This window comes from Pelodiscus sinensis, chromosome 16 (assembly GCF_052426305.1).
Source record: "Pelodiscus sinensis isolate ZL-2025 chromosome 16, ASM5242630v1, whole genome shotgun sequence".
Taxonomy (NCBI): Eukaryota; Metazoa; Chordata; order Testudines; family Trionychidae; genus Pelodiscus; species Pelodiscus sinensis.
The window spans coordinates 40,396,344-40,413,294 of NC_143067.1; the positions used below are offsets into that span (position 1 = coordinate 40,396,344).

Below are 16,951 nucleotides of genomic sequence, written 5' to 3' on the forward strand. Positions count from 1 at the left end.
GTTAGAAGGAAAGCAAACGAGCGGTCCAATACAACGGTACCACAGCTCATTCAAAGGACTGATGAAGCCTGTTTTATGGGGATTGTTAATGCAGACTCCCTGTGGTCCGCTCTCTGGGTTACTCGTCCCTGGGAACATCGCAAGGACTCCTTCACTTCCTCTCCTCTCCGGATTTCAGCACTGGTTTCTGGAGAACAGCGGTCACTCCCAGAGCTCTTGCTGCCCTGCTGGAACAGGCTTGCTTTCAGAGGGCTACCTCACGCCTCGCCTTCAAATATTTTGCAGGCAGACCTGTTTCACAAACCATTAAGACCACAGCACACTCTGCGAGAGCTCTGTTTTGCACCGGCTCTTAAAGCGGTCTCAGACCCATTTTCCCATAATCAACAGAACAGAAGCTATCGGGTGATGAAATGTATTTTCACAGGTCTCTGCTGGTCCGTGCTGTGTTCACCTGGAGCGTTATAAAAGAGTAATTGGCTGTAATTACGGAGGGCATTGTATTTACTGGACTCTTATGTAGCACTTCATCTCACTCATACACGGGGCCAGCCTATAACACTGTTTTAACTAATTCCAACATATTTACATAGCTAAGAGAACCAGCTTACAAACCACAAATTGTATATGTACCTGTAACATATGATAAAAAAATTGAAAACTATTTTAACCAAACTCTTGTGGTCTGACTATAAAATGGGAGTTGCTGGCTCACTGCAAAAAGTCATTTTCCCTCTTTTGGTATTCACCTTGAAGGAACTGACCTCCTTAGCGCTGGTCCACCACGTAGTAATGTAACACGCCCAGCTTCGCATGTGTGTACACACCTGCCAAACCGACACTTCTATGTCAGGCGCCTGCGGAAGTAGGATCCAGCCTGCAAACACTTATGCCTAAATACATTTGTGAGCCTTTAAAAGTGCCACAGGACTCCTTGTTGTTTATACTGAAACAGACTAACATGGTGGTTGCTCCAAAAAGTGTGGGTTGTTCTAGGGTCAGGATTCTTGCTTCAGCTGGTGAGATCCCAAGTTCAAACCACAGAAAAGCCCTTGCAGAGGGGAAAGACCTGGATTTAAATTTCTGGGATAATATGGTACACAATCCTCTTGCAAGGAGGAAAAAGCAATGATAAACGAGAGGCAAGGTACGTCCGCTGTGTGCATGAAATGAACGGTCCAGGTTCAAAGCACTAAGGAAATCCATCTCACACGGATGCTGCTGAGTCAGCTCTGGCGATGGGCAAGCGGGATCCCAGGATGATATTACGACTGCTGACGGTTTTCTCGGGGGCCGCGTGCTGGGCTTGCTCTGCGGAGCGCTGGCGTGGAGTGCAGGGTGTATAAACTCCTGGTAAAAGGCGATGAGCCGGGCCAGGCAGCACATGGGAACCTGATCCTGCATTCCTCAGAACGCTGCTGGGCGCCTGCCAAGGTTTTCCTACCTCGTAAGGCCCAAGAGGTTGCTAAGTGCCTCATTTGCACAGAGAGGAATGCACTTAAATCCAGGTTTCTGCAGACATGCCCATTTTTCACTCTCAGCCTGCTCCCTTTTTTTCTTGTAATAAGTAAAGGAGTAAGCAGGCCTGACAGGGTCTTGAGATCTACCAGTGCCTGGCGGGAGGGAAGTTTGGTTTTCATCACACCCAGCCTCCTGTTGGCCCGTGCATGCAGTGTGCAAGGGCTTGCATCACGGCTGATGTGCAAATATGGGCTCAAAGGCAGACCCCCCAAAATAAAGAACTAGTGCAACCCATGTCTAGGTATGCACGGTCTGGCCTGGATGATGCCTTTCCACAGGGCAGCTTTCTTCCCTTGAGTTTCTTAGCTTTCTTCGTAGACCCCTGGGCCGATACAGAATTTGCATCCACATCTATATCTGCAAAAATGAGCTGCAGATTTCCTCCCTGACGTTCGCGGCTGCAGATACCCGCGGCTACAAAGCGAATAGCCGCATGTTTGCTGGGCTCTAGGTACAAAGTTTGTATCCACCTCCACATTCATATCCACAAAACATGAGCTGCGGATATCTGCCTCCCCCTCTGCAGCTGCGGATCTAAAGCACGTATCCACAGATTTGCAGGGCTCTATTTACTTGGTAGCTGGACTCGCTTTTACATCCCTGGACTTGTCAAGAGTCACTGGCCATCAGTGGCTCGGCTCGGCCTCTCTCCCTCTCCCTCCCTCGAATGATCAGCTGCCCTTTGGAAGGACCCAAATCCGCTAGCTGCCTCTCCCAGCTAGGTAGATATTTCTCTGCTCTCCTGTCGATATCTCATCATATACACAGCTGATATCTGACCTTCTCTGGCTCCTCCACCCTTCAGTAAGCGGCTTCATCTGTTCTTCTGGGTCTCTGCTCAGCTCCTGCAAAGGAATTTTTATTTGGTAAGGAATCTGGGGAGTTTAGTTTTAATATGGGTTGTAACAGGATTAGGGATGTGATCGACTAGTCACTTCCCTCCTCCCCTTCCCCCCCAGAAAGAGGCAGCAATGGGGGGAAAGCGGAGGGGGTACTTCAGAGTGGTGTGGAGCCTGGGGCCAGCCCCCATGCTCCCCACGGCATCTCAAAGTGGCAGCACCGCATGGAGACCAGGATCAGTGGGGGGAGTCCTCAGCTGACCCCGGGTTCCACACAGCAATTTCGCGCTAGGTCTGTTGCTGCACTGCAAAGGCGGAGGCGCCCTATCGACTAATCAAATAATTGATGCAAACTGCAGCGACTATTCAATGACTCAACCTGGAACGTCCCTACACAAAATCTGAAGAATGTGAATGGTTCAAGCAATGGCTTTGCTTTCCCCCATCCCCACATCTTCAGCTTCCCTTTCACAGGGATGCCCCAAGAGAGCCACCATGTGGGGTTCAGGGATTAGGCTGAACTATCCCAGAAAGGGAAGCGACTCTCTAGGCAGTAGCCCTGCAGAGAGGGATCAAAGGGTCAGAGTGGACCACAAGCTACATACGAGTCCAGAGAAAAGCAACACAAATGATGAAAGGCCGAGAGAACATGAGCGATGAGGCAACACTGAAAGAATTGGGCTTGTTTAGTTTGGAAAGGAGAAGACCGAGAGGAGACAGGAGAGCAGTTTTCAGGTATCTAAAAGGGTGTCACAAGGAGGAAGGAGAAAAATCACTCTCCTTGGCCTCTGAGGACAGGACAAGAAGCAATGGGCTCAAACTGAAGCAAGGAAGGTTTAGGTTGGACATTAGGAAAAACTTCCTAACTGTCAGGGTGGTTAAACACTGGAATAAATTGCCTGGGGGGTTGTGGAATCTCCATCTCTGGAGATATTGAAGAGCAGGTTGGACAGACACCGGGCAGGGATGAGCTAGAACAGTGGTTCTCAACCAGTGGTACCAGTACCCTTAGGGGTACTTGAGAGAAATCTGGGGTGTACATCAACACAACTGAATTTTGGAGAAAACTGAATGTGTGTGTTAAGTTTTACAGCATTTTATTATTTTTTGTACATTTTACACCCAAAAATTTCATTACCCGCCTGGTTACAATTAAGTTGTTTAAACAAATGTGTTGCAATGGCAGAAAAAATGTTGTATGTCTGAAAACTGTAGGTACTTACAATTTTTTTTTAAAGGGTTACTTTATAAAAAAAGGTTGAGAAACACTGCTCTAGAAGGTGCTTGGTGCTGCCGTGAGGGCAGGGGAATGGACCTGATGCCTTTCGAGGTCCCTTCCAGTTCTAGGGTTCTAAGATTTTGTGGGTCTCTCGCACCGGGAATGCGCCAACCATGGCTCTGCCACCCTGACCAGACTGGCAACACATATGGTGCCCGCCTTTTAATTCCACTCTATAAATACTTGTCTCTCGGAGTGCTCCTTTGCAAGCCTGTCCAGGGCACTTGACTTCATCTGGCACCAGACATGGGCCCAGGCCCGCTCCAGAGTTTGGAATTACAGGGCCCTGCAAGGTTCTTCCCTCTCGCTCCGGTGCCAGACGGAAAATCTAGGGCCTTTGTGCATTCAGATCGCCCGCAGAAAACTCATCTGTCTGCTCCTTGCAGGGAAGGGCTCCAGCGCTGTCCCAGCTCCGCCGCTCAGCCTAAGCACAACTAGCAGCCTGCCAAGGTGCTCGGAAATCATCAATTAGGTCAACAAGATCTCATAGAGCCTGCCTGCCCTGCAGCACCCCCTGCTGTGTCAGTGCGGTACTGCCACAACCCCCCTAGGCAATTTATTCCAGTGTTTAACCACCCTGACAGGTAGGGAGTTTTTCCTGATGTTCAACCCAAACCTCCCTCACTGCAGTTTAAGCCCCTTGCTCCTTGTCCTATCCTGAGGCCCAGGAACACAATGATCCCTGCCTCAGTTGCCCTTCTGAGGAAGCCCATAGCTGACTTCAGGCACGTCTGACCCAACAATGCCGTCCTAGTGGCTTGTTCACTGCAAGACTTCCCGCAAAAAGCTCCATCCCAAGTCCCAAATAAATAAAAGTGGGTCTGGTTTTCAGGGCTCCTCTGAAGCCTGCCCCATGGTTCTGCTCCCAGCCACCTCGGGGATTTCTTCTCAGTCTTTACATGTCTCCTTATAGCAGGAGCCTCGGCCTCTCCCCAACAGCTGGGGTAATTTAGGTAATTACTGTCCACCTCCTTACGAGGGGCCAAGTGTCTTTCAGCAGGTCCCATTCCCTCCTCACACTGAGGAGTTTGGCAGCCTTCACCTGCTGGTGTCTGCTCTCTATTCTCCCAGGCAGCCCCACCGATGGGGGGAGGGGTGCAATGAGGGAACTTACCTGGGGGCTCAGGCGATTTTAAAGGGTGTGGGCTCCCCCAGCTGCCGCCAGCAGGGCTAAGGCAGGCTCTCTCCCACCCTCACTCCGCACCTCTCCCGAAAACAGCCAGCAAGTCCCTGCGGCCCCTGTGTGGAGGGAGAGAGAGGGTCTCCGTGCACTGACTCCACCCTGAGCGCCAACTCCGCAGCTCCCGTTGGCTGGTCACGGTGGCCAATGGGAGCTGCAGGGTGGTGCCTGCAGGCAACAGCTTGCAGAGACCCCCTCGGTCCCTTCACCTAGGAGCCGCTGCCAGGGAGTGGGCCCATCACTTCTGGGAGCCAAGGCAAATGCTAACCCCCAGCCCCTTCCTGCAGCCCATACCCTGCACCCCAACTCCCTCCCAGAGCCTGACCCCTTGGCCCCTCCCACACTCAAACTCCCCCCGAGCCTGCACCGCCCACACGTCAGGCAGAACACGGCCACGCGGATGTGGGGGCCCATTAACTGGTCACCCTGGGCCCGAGCCCGCACCCCGCACCCCGCACCAGGCAGGAACCCTCGGACTCTCCACAGCACCTGCAGGCCTCCGCCTCGCCGGGGGAGCAGCACTTCCACTGGTCCCTTCTCCCAGCTCGTTTCCTTGGTTACGACACACCCGGCTCAGGGCCCTGCACGCTTACTAAGGGATCAAGGTCACTCCAGGGGGCGCTTGTGACGCACCCCTAACCTTGCCCTTTCCTGCCTTGCACACGCTTGCTCTTCGCACAACGCAGTGTTCTTGTGCTGCCTACCGGCTGCCACGCAGACTAGGCCCACCGTGCAATTTACCTCGATTTCACTAACGCCTGTTGGACGATCTCGCACCGGCTGCTGTGAACGGGATCCAAAATGCAGGCAATGCTGAAGAACAAACTAGACTCGGCCCTTCCTTCTCACTGGCTAAAAGTTGGAGTCTCATCCCTTAGCCCTGCTTGCATCCAAGGGACATCAGAGGTGACTGGTGTATCTTCCCCATGCTTCTAAATCCTTCAACCCTCCTCAGAGAGCCTTCAAATTCCACCCAGCCACCTCCATCCTCAAGTTCATGCCAGTCAGGGAATGCCAAATTGCAATCAGGCTCACGACCATTCTCCTGCCACTAGCCTCTACGTCCCCCAGGTACTGCCCAACAGGTAGAAATGCTCTGATCATTATGCAAGTCATTGTTAGACTCTTTTTCCACCACAGGAGAGATGGGGAAGGGCTGGAACAGAGGCAAACATCTGGTCCCCAGGCAGAAAATCCCTTTGGAAGAATAATTGGCCTCCCACAGGGCTCAGGCGAAGGAACAATTTAACATATTAGCTATGGACTGAGAAAACGGAACGAACTCCGTAGTCTCTGAACTGAGCAGATACGAAGCTAGGAATGAGTGGTGGTAGCAAGATTGCAGGAGGATTTAAAGATGTGAAGGGACCTGGGTGGAAGAAGAGCAGTTCCCCGTCAAGAAGTAGGATGTGCATCGTATCATGGCCTGGCACGCTACGGACTGGGCCTCTTACATTTCACTCAGGTTGGCAACTCACGCTAAACGTATGCAGCCATGGTGTTTCTAGTTATTTGTGTTTTCCAATTCTTCTGCTCCATAGCCAACACGGCCATCTGGGGATTGAAGACACGGTCATGCCCACCCATGTCCAAGTTTAAAAGAGTTGAGTGAAATTTAAGGTCTTTCCTCACAAGGTTTCTATGCAGGGGAGGGAAAAGTCATTGGTTCTTTTCAAAAAAATCAACCCACATTTGGGACAAAATTAAACTCCAATGCTATGTCTACACTGCACCTTCCTGAGCAAGAAAAACCCTCTTGCGCAAGCCGTTACACCTATTACTCGACAGGAAGAACGGCGTTGCACAAGAGGGTTTTTCTTGTGCAAGAAGGGGCAGTGTCGACGCTCCTTCTGGAGCGAGAGTCTCTTCTGAAAAAAATGATGGCTCATTATGTAGGCAAATGAGGCTCGGCGCTATTCCACGCTTAGCCTCATTTGCATATTACTTGCGCAAGAAGCCATGAGTGTAGACATAGCCCAAAGGGAAAAGATGTCTTGGACATTAGCACTGGCCTGTTATGCACAACAGAAACGTAAACAGCTTCTGTCGAAACATCAAGTTTCATTAACATTGTTACAGTGAGAAAAGGAAAATATTGCTAGTCACAACAGCCATATGTAGATGGGCATCCCTACAATAAAACTGAGAAAACATGCTTGCTTTTAGCCTTAGAGCGCCAGCTTTTGCTGTAGGGCAACTTCCAACTGTACCTGCAAGAGATGCAGTAAGAGTGAAATCCTGCCCCTCCGAAGTCCATGGCAAACCTTTCATTTGAGTTTCATCATGGACTTCGAGGAGCCAGGATTTCACCAGATGTACTTGATCACTGATTCGATACTTACCACATTCTGCTTGGTTTAGATTTTTTTTTAAACCTGAAAAGGATCCCTTAAAATCTATCAATGAGAAAATGCTCCATAATTAATTATATGACTTCTGTAGCTAATCCTCAGTTCGGGATGTTAACATGCACTTAATTATGTGATTGTGTAACCACTGTAATTGAGGCTAGGGATGTGAAAGTGTAACACTTACACAGTTAACAGATGAGCCTGCAATCTGCTTTGGACTTAACTATTTTGAGCAGTTTAGTATAATCTGTAAGTTTTGTCCCCTCCCTGTTTATCACCTTTTCCATATTGAATGGGATTGGTCCCACTACAGACCTTCAGAGGGCACCAATCTACCTCCCTCCATTCTGAAAGCTTATCATTTATATCTATTCTTTGCTTCCTGTCTTTTAGCCAGTTACCCATCTCATGACAGATTACTTAAGAGCCTTTGGTGAGGGACCTTGTCAAAGGCTTTCTGGCAATCCAAGTACACTATATGCACTGGCTCCCCCTTGTCCACATGCTTGTTGACCCCTCAAATAGCTCTAATAAACTGGGGAGACAGGATTTCCCTTTATTACAACCGTGTTGATGCTTCCCCACTAAAATTGCATTCAGCCATATCGCTAGCCATTCTGTTCTTCACTTTCAGCCTGTTTGCCTGGAACTGAAGTCAAGAATTGCCAGGGTCTATTGGTGCAGCTCAAGAAGCTCCTCTTCTCCTCCGCCTCCCCTCCAACCAATCACAAGAGGCAGGTTCACACTCCCCGAGAGGGCTGTCAGAGATCAAACGAAGGCCTTCCAGGCTAGCTATCCCAGGTACAGAACCATCCGAAGACGCTTGGGGGAGGGGGGGGCACTGAGTGAGGATAATGTCAGTTAATCATCCTAAATAGCCTTTTCAAGATAACGATTTGAAATACTCTGACATTTTAACTGCCCTGTGTGTCCAGAGCACTCCAGACTGCTCCGTGGCCATGCAATGTCACTTGCAGGCCCGTTAGCAAGCTACAGCTCAGGAAAGACGCATCCCTCCCTCACCAGGGCAAAGCAGCTCTTTGCAGTCTGGGCTTTTACCCGGGGAAGTCATAGACACACCCAGGAGCAGTTCATCAATTCACAGGTGAGGTGAAGAGTCCAGTGAGCCTCGTGACTGGATTGGTTTTACTAACAAGTAGAGGGGAACTTGCTTGCAGTGGATAAATCATACCATGTTAGGGGCTGCAGAGGCGACTCGACAGAGACTGACAGTCCGCTTGCAGAAGCCAGAGGTATGTCAGACCGCCATGCGCCTGGTCTTCAGACAAACTGAGTACTTTGCTCCAGTCCCGCTAACTCAGCATTTTGTACCGACACTGGATTACAGGCAGCAGCAGAGAGGAGGACTGGCCAGCATCAATCTGCAGGATTTCTTTCTAGGCTCCAGACCACACCCAGAACATCAAGAACTCTATTTCAGTTCCGCCCTGATTCTAGGCTAAAAAAGTGTCTCGCTTGGCCTCTAGCTTGCTTTTGCAGTTTGGTTAGCCTCCTATTTTAATGTCTAGCTGCAATGAAGAAGAAAGAAAAGTAACAGCCATGCAAAACAAAATTACCCAGCAAATGAGGACCAAGCCACATAAAAACAAAATACAGGCAAAAAGACTGTCATAAGCTCCTGGTGCACTGCCACACTGTGCTTGTAAAGAGAAACTTCACAACTTCACCATGCACAATAAGTAAGCATCAGAGCTGTTCCAACAGCCACAACAGAGAGCACCAGCTCAAACCTACACCCGGCCTTCTTCTGTCATCTCTAGAATTGCAGCCACGCCAATTAGCCACTTAGTTAGATTATCTTAAATTTGAGTCATTTCTTAACTCCTCTATCGCTTTACCCCACACAGCTATTCTCTTCACCTCATTTTCCCCTTTCTCTACTACTACTACCATTGCTGCGGCAATTTATTCTCCTGAAGTGCTACATGCCAAACCATTTTTACAACAAACCTATAGTACTGCATTCTTAAACTGTGACTACAATCAAAATGACTGTGCTTGTGCTACAGCTGCTCTCATCAGCTTATTGCCTCCTGCTAACAGGTCCTACTGCAGCCTTGCCCCTTTTATAGGACTGTTTTTCCCAGCATGCCTTTCTGCAACTGGCCCTTTAAATTTGGCAGCCTCAAGCAGTTGCAGCTCTAAAGAAGCCATTTTCTAACTAGCTGTATAGTTTACTTTTTTGGTTGGTAAGTACCTCCTATGCTCGCCTTCCCTTTTTTTAGACTACTGAGGCGATGGCATATTCTCTGACTGCATCGCAATGATACTTTATTACTTAATGTATCTGCTCCAGGTGCACTTTTGAGGCTTACACAGTTGTTTTACTGGGAAAGGGATGTGGGTATTGATGGTTGGCATTGGGGACCCAGAAAAGCTACAAGAAACGCATATTGCTGTTGATAATACATAATATATATACTCAACAGAGCTGTGTGAAATGCACAGTGTGTTACTGAGAAGGATTGACAGGGTACAAAAGCTGAATTCTCAGATTCCAGGGCATGCTTTGTCAGGCTGGCATTTAGAAAAGTGAACATACAAACTGAATAAATTTGATTAGGAGGTTAATGACAATGATGCACTGTTAACCTGTGGAACTCCTTGCCAGCAGATGCTGTGAAGGCCAGGACTTTAACAGGTTCAAAAAAAGAGCTAGAACTTGGGTGTTATCTGGGTTAGGCAGGGATGGTGTCCCTAGCCTCTGTTTGTCAAAGGCCGGAAGGGGTGATAGGGGAGGGATCACCTGATCATTACCTGATCTGTTCATTCCCTCTGGGGCAACAGGCACTGGCCACCGTCAGAAGACAGGACACCGGGATAGATGAGCCTCAGGCGGGGGGGGGAGGGGAGCAGCCGGAGTGTGCAAGGCAGGCCCCGGGGGGGGGGGGCGTGCAGCCGGAGTGTGCAAGGCAGGCCCCGGGGGGAGGGAGGGGCGTGCAGCCGGAGTGTGCAAGGCAGGCCCCGGGGGAGGGGGGGCTGCAGCCGGAGTGTGCAAGGCAGGCCCCGGGGGGGGGGGGGCGGGCAGGCGGGGGGGAGGGCAGCCAGTGTGCAAGGCAGGCCCCGGGGGGAGGGGGGGGCACGGTGCAGCCGGAGTGTGCAAGGCAGGCCCCGGGGGGAGGGGGCAGCCAGTGTGCAAGGCAGGCCCCGGGGGGGGGGAGTGTGCAAGGCAGGCCCCGGGGGGGAGGGGGGCGGGCAGCCGGAGTGTGCAAGGCAGGCCCCGGGGGGGAGGGGGGCGGGCAGCCGGAGTGTGCAAGGCAGGCCCCGGGGGGGGGGGGGCGGGCAGCCAGTGTGCAAGGCAGGCCCCGGGGGGGAGGGGGGCGGGCAGCCAGTGTGCAAGGCAGGCCCCGGGGGGAGGGGGGCGGGCAGCCAGTGTGCAAGGCAGGCCCCGGGGGGGGGGGGGGCGGGCAGCCAGTGTGCAAGGCAGGCCCCGGGGGGGGGGGGGGGGGCCGGGGGGCAGTGTGCAAGGCAGGCCCCGGGGGGGGGGGGAGTGTGCAAGGCAGGCCCCGGGGGGAGGGGGGGCGGGCAGCCGGAGTGTGCAAGGCAGGCCCCGGGGGGAGGGGGGGCAGAGGGGGGGGGGAGGGGGGGCGGGCCCCGGGGGGCAGGGGGGCCCAGGGGTGGGGGGGGGCGGGCAGCCAGTGTGCAAGGCAGGCCCCGGGGGGAGGGGGGCCGGGCAGCCAGTGTGCAAGGCAGGCCCCGGGGCTGCCGCCTGAGCGCCCAGAGCCGCCCCCCGTGCGGGCCGGGGCGCTGTGCAGAGCAGGGCCCGCCGCCTCCAGGGGGCGGGCTGGGGAGCTCCGCGCACAAGCCGCGGCCCGCAGGCTGGCGGGGGGCGCTCGGCGCGGGCCGTACCTGCTGCCGGGCGAGCCCGGGCTCGGGCCGAGCTCTCGGCGCGGGCGCGGCCCCCTCCCTGCCCGGCGCGGCGAGCCGCGGGGGGGCGGCGCACTGACGGCAGCGGTGTCAAGTGCGGAGCGCCGGGTTACGTGCCGACGCCGGGCTGCCACGACTCGCCGTCTGCGGGGGAGCGAGCCGAGCCGGGCCGGGCGGTGCGTGCGCTGCGAGCTCGGCCGGGCCTGCTGTGCCGTGCGCCCCCCGCAGCCCCGCGCGGGCCAGGGGCGCTCACCTGCCGCCGGGGCCCGCGCCCGCTCCATGTGAACGCCGAGCCCCGGTAAGCCCGCCGCCAGCCCCGGGCTCGCTCCCCCGGCCAGGGGCGAGCCGCAGCGAGCCTGAAGACCCCACTCGCCCCCCAGCCAGGCCGGCAGCCAATAGCCTGGCAGTCCCTGAGCCCTCCCCCGGAACGCTTCAGTGTCTGCGGGTTTACACGAGCAAAGCCCCCCCCCCCGTCCCCCCCGCACACACCGGATCTAACTCCTGCCGTGTAAATCCAGGTTCTGGTTTGGCCTCAGTCAGTCGGATGGTTCCGGCTCTTGTGAAGGCAAAGCCTTTGAGCGGCTCTTGTCCTGCTTCCCCCTGAAATGAGTCTCCTTTCATGGGGGGGGGGGGGGAAATGTCTTTATTTTTGTTTGCTGTGGGAGCGTCGTGTTTTAGTGGGGGCCCCTGGGGCCCAGGAGTTCGGCTTCTAGAAACCAGCTGGTTCCGGGGCTTGGCGGTCCGAATGTGAACGCTCGGTTCTCACGGGACGGACGTGCCTGGTTTTGTGGGGTTCTGATCGTCCCAAGTTGTGCCTCGGTGGAGTCCCTGGGCCTGTATTTTATTTTATAGCAGCCTATGCTGAGCGGGGCTTCTTCTCTTGATGGTTCTCCTTTTGCCTCTTCCTGCGAACTGGGTCCTTTCCAGCTTGCTGTAGAGCAGTGTTTCTCAACCTTTTATAAAGTACCCCTTTTTCCAAAAAAATTGTAAGTACCTCCAGGACCTACAGGTTTCAGACACACACCATTTTTTTCTGTCATTGCAACACATTTGTTTAAACAACTTAATCGTGGCCTGACGATTGGTGATATTTTGGGGTGTAAAAAGTACAAAAATAATAAAACGCTGTGGAACTTAAAACAAAACTTCAGTTTTCTCCAACCTTCAGTTGTTGATGTACCCCCCAGACTTCTCTCAAGTTCCCCTAAGGGTACTGGTACCTCTGGTTGAGAAACACTGCTGTAGAGTGCATGGAAATTTGATGCGTTGATTTCGAGTATGAAAAGAGTTGCTGGTGGTTCTAAAGTTCACCGGGGATCAGCAAATCCTTTTAACCAACTCTAGGATCCGAAGAACATAGCGGGGTGTCTGTCTGTCTCTTGTGAAAGATTCTGGTTCTATTCCAGTGTCTACCAGGGTTGTGCTAAGGAACAGAATTTGATTCTGTTGTCTCAGTACTGATGGGTTATTTTTATGAAGAGTAAAACAAGTTACTTAAGTTCTATTTTCTGAGCTCCAGCTGTTCTGTGTTGAAGGTGTATTAAATATTTAGCTCCTGTCCCATTCAGTAGACACTGAGGTAGAGTAGCTATCGTGAGTCGAATCTGTTTGTCTCCGTTTTTTAAAACTAATTTACTATCATATATATTTTTCTCAGTCTGGGATTCTAGCGTTCTGTGTTTGTTATTAAAATGTATAGGGAATATTTAGCTCCTGTCCCATTCAGTAGTACACTAGGGTAGAGTAGATAGCATGAGCTGAATCCGTTTGTTTCTGTTTTTAAAATCTAATTTACTGTATTTTTTTTCTTAGTCTGGAATTCTAGCGGTCTGTGGCTTTTTTATTAAAATGTATTAATTAGTGTTAATGCAATCCCATAAGAAACCTATTGTTAAATTGTAGCTTGTACATTCTTCCACAATTTACTCTTTGCACATTTTTAAATGTTGCAAACAATGTAACCTTAAATCGTGAAATAGCTCCAAGATTGATTTATTAGGAAAATGTGTTTCATGTTGAGGTAGTAAAAGTTAAAAGTTAAGAGTACTTCTGAATTTGAGGAAGGTGGGTGTGAAATTTCTTCGTTGCTGCTGTCCGTAACAGAGGGACTGGTGGTAACGAGAGATAATGGAAACATTTTGGCTTTAAGCTTTTTTGAATATTTGTTAGATATTTGCGAGTAGCAGCTACTAGTCTGATGCGTTAAATGTAAATTGTCTTTTTGACTTCAGAACTTCCATGTTCCGAGAAATTGGTGTGTAAAGTTTTGCGATTTGTGCTTTCAGTAAAACTTGTTCAGTTTCCGAGAAAACTAACAGCTTGTAAAAGGAGTTCACCGGATCCACACATGCAGCTTCTAAATATTTAACAGGGGTTGTCTTGTAAGTTGATTTTAATCGGGCTAATTAAACGAAAGATATTGATTAAAACCAAAATATTAAATATTTCAACGAAAACTCTTGTACGAGGCTTTTTAAAATGGTTTGTGTTTTAGTATTTTTCTTGGACACGTTTTCAATTTATTTTTCGTTTTTCCTCCAGTTTCTCTTCTCTATTCCTTATTGCTTACATCTAACAATTTGTTTGGAACAGACACAGATTAGCTTTCGAACTCCCTACACTAGGTTTGCTGATCAGTTGTCTCCCATAGCTGTCCTGTAAATAAGATATTCGGTACTTACATTTTATATATTTCGTTTGGGATCCTTAACAGTGCCTGTTGTATTTTCCTGAAGTTCTTTTTTTTTTTCGTTGCAAAAATTGGATCAGCAGTGATCGGTCATTCTTTACAAGTTGTCACGACATCGAAGGGCAAAGCAGCTAATTTTAAAACGGTCACTTTGGAATTGGAATGAATAGACTGTGGCTGTAGTCTGGATTCTGGTGAACTAACTTTCAGCTAGTTGAGCGGGTTTTAATCGCTTTGTGGTATTCCTGGGGAGCTTAGTTCGTCACGCACAACAAGGTGGCAATAACAGTGGGATCCAAACGCTCCAAATGTAGGTTTCCTAAAATCCGGCTGCCTAGACTGGCCGAGGCAGGTTCAGTCTGTTAGAATTCGGAGCCCCGCTCGGACGGGTGGCTAGCACCTGGGCTGGCTATGAACCTGGATTCTAGAAGCAGGCTAGATGCGCTCATTTAAGATGCAATTTTTATTTTTCCAGCAGAACTAAAAATTAAAAATTTCGTTTCGAACTAGCCAAACACTTTCAATTGGGCCGGTGCTGCGCGTAGCCTCCGCGGGCTGCGCCCACCCAGCTGGCGAGCCGTAAGTACCGGAGTCCAGCAGCTTTCCGGGGGTTTCGACGCCAGGTCGTGGTTCAGGGGCGACTGGAACGGGGCAGACGTGGCTTGAAATCTGGCTTCTCAAATCGGTCGGCGGAGCAGTGGCTCGGGCGGGTCCCGGCGGGACATGCTGGGCGTGGATGCACTGAAGGGGACTAGCGCCGCGGAGCTGAAATCCCGGGGGAGCGAGAGGGGGCGGGCGGCGCTGCAGATGCCCGCCCGGGGGCAGGGGGGGCGGGTTCCCTGGCGAGGTTAGATCTCGTACCACAGAGGCGCTCGTCTTAGCTGTGCGCGGCCCCTGGCTCCCTTCCCCGGGAGAAATATTTGGGCTCCAGTCCCCGCTCCCGAGATCTTTTCCAGGTGCTCGCTTAGAGGGATGGGAGCGTGACAAGCGCAGTCCCGATCCTGGGTTTTGGCTTTTAAGGCTTGTCCTCAGCAAGTGCAGTCGCTGTAGAAGTGGCGGACGCCCAGGGGCGTGTGAATGCCCAGTTGGACAGGGCGTTCCTTGGCAGCCGGCAGCCCCCCTCCCCCCTCGCTCCGCAGCCGGCTCGCCGCCGGGGGAAGCAGGCTGTAGAAAGCGGGCTTTGGCCTGGGTCAGGGCGGCTCGCGAACCCAAGTCCCGAGGGGCTGGGCTTTGGGTTGGATCCGCCAGACGGCTCCGGAGTCACATCGAATAACAACTCCCGCCGTGGCGCCAGCGCCACCCCGCGCTGACTTTCTCGCCTGCCTCCTTAGCCCGGTCGCCCCGGCTAGGATAGATGGAGCGCTCCGAGTTTGGCTGGGGCAGGCGGCAGCAGCCCCTCCGAGGGGCTCCGGCGGGCGGGAGCGATGAGGCTGTGGAGCGGGGGCAGCGGGGAAGGGAGCCTGTGCCTGGACTCCCGGGGGTGGTGCGGGGAGTGGGCTCTGGAGAATGCGCAGGGGGCTGCGCTCCCGCCTCGGTCGCGCAGCTGCTTCGGGTCCCGCAGTGTTTCCCACCAAGGGCCCCCCACGTCTGCGCCCTCACTGGCTCTGCGGCCGTGCCCTGGCCCGACGGGGTGGCTTGGTCCCCCCCGGCTCGGCGGTCTGCAGTGCGGCTCGGGCCATGCTAGAGCCTGGGCTGCCCCCGGGAGCTCCCCGAGCTGGCGCTGCCGTGGAGGGGTTTCTATCAGGCCCAGGGGCGCAGTTTGGTTCGCTGGCTCTCCACGGCCAGGCCGGGGCACCTGCCGTAGGCCAAGGGCCTGTTCCCCGACCCTGCCGCCCAGCCAGCCTCCTAGCTGTCCAGGGTACCGCTCCCCAGCCCAGCCCACTGGGGACCGCCGGGCCGGGAAGTGCCGGGCATAGTTACGGGATGAAGTTTCTCCCCTCCTGCGGGTTCCTCCCTCCGATTTCTCATCTGGGGCGGAAAGGGGCCTGAGTCACCTCCCGCTCCAGGCCCGAGTAAGCGCCGCTTCCAGGCTGGGGGAGCCCTGGACCCCGCACGCCCAGCGCAGAAATGCGAGCCGGGCGGCTGTGGCAGTGGGGGGGGGGGCTGTGGCGGGCATGGCCAGGCGGGGCTGGCACGGGCCACAGCGGGTGTGAGTGGGGGGCTGTGCCGGGCATGGCCGGGGGGGCTGGCACGGGCCACAGCCGCTCTGCTTTCCCGGGGTGTGAGTGGGGGGCTGTGCCGGGCATGGCCAGGCGGGGCTGGCATGGGCCACAGCCGCTCTGCTTTCCCGGGGTGTGAGTGGGGGGCTGTGCCGGGCATGGCCAGGCGGGGCTGGCATGGGCCACAGCCGCTCTGCTTTCCCGGGGTGTGAGTGGGGGGCTGTGCCGGGCATGGCCGGGGGGGCTGGCACGGGCCACAGCCGCTCTGCTTTCCCGGGGTGTGAGTGGGGGGCTGTGCCGGGCGGGGGGGGGGCTGGCACGGGCCACAGCCGCTCTGCTTTCCCGGGGTGTGAGTGGGGGGCTGTGCCGGGCAGGGGGGGGGCTGGCACGGGCCACAGCCGCTCTGCTTTCCCGGGGTGTGAGTGGGGGGCTGTGCCGGGCATGGGGGGGGGCTGGCTCGGGCCACAGCCGCTCTGCTTTCCCGGGGTGTGAGTGGGGGGCTGTGCCGGGCATGGGGGGGGGGGGCTGGCACGGGCCACAGCCGCTCTGCTTTCCCGGGGTGTGAGTGGGGGGCTGTGCCGGGCATGGGGGGGGCTGGCTCGGGCCACAGCCGCTCTGCTTTCCCGGGGTGTGAGTGGGGGGCTGTGCCGGGCATGGGGGGGGGGCTGGGCCGGGCCACCCGGGGGGGGGGGGGGCTGGCCGGGCCACAGCCGCTCTGCTTTCCCGGGGTGTGAGTGGGGGGCTGTGCCGGGCATGGGGGGGGGGGGCTGTGCCGGGCATGGGGGGGGGGGGCTGGCTCGGGCCACAGCCGCTCTGCTTTCCCGGGGGGTGAGTGGGGGCCGCCCCCCAGGGGCCGGGGCAGACTCGGTGCCGTCGCAGCGGGGCTAGTGTCGCCGCCCGGGGGGGCTCGGCGGCCGCTCCCGGGCCCCCTCCGGCGGGGGGGGGGGGCTGTCTGTCCGTCCGTCGGGCGCGGCGCTGCCGCCCGTGCCGGCAGCCGGGCGCCGCTCTCTGCCGCGTTACCCGCTCTCTCCTCTCTCTCCCGCAG

General features: G+C 54.6%; 1 protein-coding gene and 1 long non-coding RNA gene across 17 annotated transcripts in view; one reads left to right on the forward strand and one right to left on the reverse strand.

The window, feature by feature from the left end:
- Positions 1-486: 486 nt before the first annotated feature.
- LOC142818697 (uncharacterized) lies at positions 487-11,133 on the reverse strand. The gene is made up of 2 exons (XR_012896288.2): positions 11,041-11,133; positions 487-2,366 (listed from the first exon to the last, which is right to left on the reverse strand). It is a non-coding gene; the product is annotated as an uncharacterized LOC142818697 (long non-coding RNA).
- Positions 11,134-11,220: 87 nt separating this feature from the next.
- PURA (purine rich element binding protein A) overlaps positions 11,221-16,951 on the forward strand; it is a 45,633-nt gene continuing 39,902 nt past the window's right edge. For all 16 annotated transcript variants that reach the window (XR_016346988.1, XR_016346989.1, XR_016346990.1 and 13 more), the window contains exon 1: positions 11,221-11,356. The gene's annotated coding sequence lies outside the window, so the exon portion shown is untranslated. The remainder of the gene's footprint in view (positions 11,357-16,951) is intronic.